Source organism: Morone saxatilis, unplaced genomic scaffold (assembly GCF_004916995.1).
Source record: "Morone saxatilis isolate NCDOM2014 unplaced genomic scaffold, NCSU_SB_2.0 Contig15, whole genome shotgun sequence".
Lineage (NCBI taxonomy): Eukaryota > Metazoa > Chordata > Actinopteri > Moronidae > Morone > Morone saxatilis.
Window position 1 is genome coordinate 24,071,161 of NW_023339707.1, and position 3,590 is coordinate 24,074,750.

The following is a 3,590-nucleotide window of genomic DNA, read 5'->3' on the forward strand; positions in this document are numbered from 1 at the left end:
GTGTGTGTCTGTGTGTGTGTCTGTCTTGTGTGTGTGTGTGTGTCTGTGTGTGGTGTGTGTGTTCTGTGTGTGGTGTGTGTCTGTGTGGTGTGTGTCTGTGTGTGTGTCTGTCCCTGTGTGGTGTGTGTGTGTGTGTGTGTGTCCTGTTTGTCCAGGGAAGGGTTCACTGAGCAACCGATCTCTTTTCCGCAAGCAAACAACCGCGGATAGCACTGAGTCACAGCGTCGTTACGCACTCAATTGTGTGTCGTCACCCCGGGGTAGATGTTTGACTGTACGAGTTCTTGGGAGTCCCACGCCAGGCACAACAGCGCTGTTGTTGTTTGTTGTTTGTTTGTTTTTTGTGTTGTACGTTTGTGGCTCATTCAGGGTTGAGCAGTAACACGACTTATTCTGTGAAACACCAAAACGGAAACTTTTATTTATTGTGTCTGTGTTTCTTAATTCCAATCAGATTTGTATTTTGCAAGTTTGCCACTGTTGTTTTTTTTTACCCTGCCAAAAAGTTTGAATACATTTTTAATAAATAACAGATTCTGTTTTCAACATTTGTGCAGACCTTGGGGGGGGTTTTTTTTTTGTCGGTGTCACTCCCCTACATTTTACTTAACTGATGTAGTTTTAGTAGCCTTTATTATTAAATTTTGGTGGATAGATTTAGAGTCAAAAAAGATGTTGGTGTTTATTTAACTCGTTACCGTGAAGAAATTAATCTATCCTTAGGAAAGGAGGAAGAAACTGTTAAACTGACTGCTTAACGCGGGCCGAAATAAGTTATTTTCGCCTCCCTTTAAAGCAATAAACCAAGTTGCAAGATGTTTATTGTCGTATCAACGAGAAGAAACAAGTTGCCCTCCTGTGCAGTGAAACTCTTTCTTTGCTGTCCCACTCCCGATACCGACGCATTAAATACAATATTCAGAACAGAATAAAGTACCAAAACCAACACTATTACCAATAACAGACTAGCAATAAGTAACAGTAAGGTAAATAAGATGAAAACAAATAAAAACTCATTACAGTAACAAAACAACAAAAACAACAAAAAGGCTGAATAGATGTTTTCCCTGCTCCTTGTTGACTTCATGAAGTGGCACACACAGATTGGTGGCACAACAGTGAGCAGCTCCCGTCACTGTTATTAGTGGTAAATATGATCTTATTTTAAACGCGAGTGTTGTTTTGAAGTAGTCCCTCCGTACAGTGTGTAATGTTGCCCGTTGTTTATAGTATTTATGGGATTGATTGTTTGGGCTGTTTTTAAACCTGTTTTACAGGTTTTTGGTGTACGGTGCTTCAGAAAGCCTGCTGCAGATTTAAAAAACACAGACTCCATGACGCTTATTCCCTGACTGTTTCCCCTCAATTGCTACACCACACCCAAACACACACACACACACACCCACCACACCACCACAACACACACACACACACACACACCACAAAAACCACACACCACAAACACACACACACACACACGCAACAGCAGCACCACCAGTCCTGGTCTCCGTTTGCTGACCCGTGCACAAATTCTTTTGCATCACTTCTTAAAACCGTTTAAATAGACCCTCGCCTTTATGTGTTTGGTCCTTTTATGTTTATTTTTACTCCAACCGTCTTTGAGTTCTGTTCTACTTATTTTATTTATTCCATCTTCTTCTTCTTTTACTTTTATTTTATTCCATCTCTATTATCATTACCTGTTATTTCAACTATTTCATGCAATTCCTTTTATCGTCCTTTGTGATTGTAAACTGTATTCTTGTGTTCTCTGTTGTTCTGTCAAAGCACTTTGTAAACTGTGTTTTTAAAAAGTGCTACACAAATAAAGTTATTATTATTATTATTATTCATAAATAATGAAAACAATTGTTAGTTTCAGTCTTATTTCACTCACTTCTTTCATTATCAGTCGTTTCACACTTTATTCTTCTTTACAATGACTCACATTTTGTATTACGGACGTTTCAAATGTAATGAAACCTGATTTATTCAGACTTACTGAAGCAGCAGCAGCTGAGTTACTTCACTGTTTATTCTCTGCGTCACTTCCAACATCTGCTCCAACTCTCGCACGATAGTTGGACGAAGACACAGCGACCGGCCTGTTTCCTCTCTCCGACTCTGTGTCACTCTTTCCCCTCCCTCTTCCTCTCTTCCCCTCTTCACATCCATCTTCCACTTCTCCTCCATCGCTCTTGCTATCATCACGCCTCCCGCTCTCCACCTTTGTCAGCGCCTCCTCATTAACGTGTCACCAAATCTCTTCCGCTCTCTGATGATGTGTGTTCCTCTGTCCTCTCCTCCATTTATTGCTTTCGTTCATTCTTCTCTTTCCGTCTCTCAACTGATCCCGTTTCCCCTTCCCACTGCTCAACACTATCTTTGTTGTTAAAGCTTCTAGTTCCTCCTCACTTCAGCCTGTTTAGATGAACTTCAGGATCTCATTTTACAAAATAAAAGATAGAGACAGACAAACTGCTCATTTAAGAAGAAGAGCGACCTTTAATTTACTGTATTATTCAGAGTTATGAAGGACACAGTAGGTACATCACAACCCTTCACACTGCGGGTTAAACACGCTCTTCAGCTCCTCTCTCACTGCTCAGATATTTATTATTAGTATTATTATTAATTATTGATCTCTGAGTGCTCTTCGGGGAATCTAACCACAACTCCTGTCTGCTGCTGCGAACGCGGCTCACATAAAGTTATGTATCCGCTCACAGGCCGTAACATCAGCTGCTTAATGATGACTCTAATGCTCCTGAAAGAACTGCTGAATACCAAACATTCACTGGCTTCAGCTTCTAAAATGTGGTGATTTTTTTGCTCTTCGTTGTTTCAAACTAGTGTGAATTTAATAAGCTACCTCATCAGTCTTTACTGTTTCCCTTTTTCTGGACTTAAACAATCAGAAATGAAAGTAAAAGCTGCAGCCAGTGTTTATATTTGATCCTGAGCTCCTCCGTCATATACGAGAGGAAATCAAATATAATAGTGTTTTCATCGGACGAAACAAGATACTTTAAGATGTCACCTGACAAATCGGTTAATCGACCGCTGGAGAAAATGATCATCAGCTGTAGTTATGAAGGGAGAATGAAAACGAGGCTCCGCGCAAAAACAAACAGATGCAAAAGTCAGTTCACTGCGAGAGTGTGCGACTCCCTATTTAATGAGATCCGGTTACAAACACACACACACACACACACACACAACCTGCTGCTGTTCTGCCTCACAATCAATAGATGGTAACAACCTCAGAGCTGTCTCAGTAAACACAGCTGCCACATCGATGCACGCAGGGCAGGAAACTGACCGCCGATGAATCTCAGTATTCACTCACTGAACTTCTGCCTGTGTTGGTTTTTAAAACTCTTTTTCACCCGTTTTCTTTTTGGTTTCTTCGCCCAGGTGAGAAGAATGACACTAACCTCGACGCAGACGTCTGAATCACTGTCTGCACACGTGTTTCTGGCTGTTTGTCAACATACAGAAATACAGAAAGGAGAGATGAACAACAAACTACAGCTGAAGCTGACTGAAGCTGAAGCTGACTGAAGCTGAAGCTGAAGCTGACTGAAGCT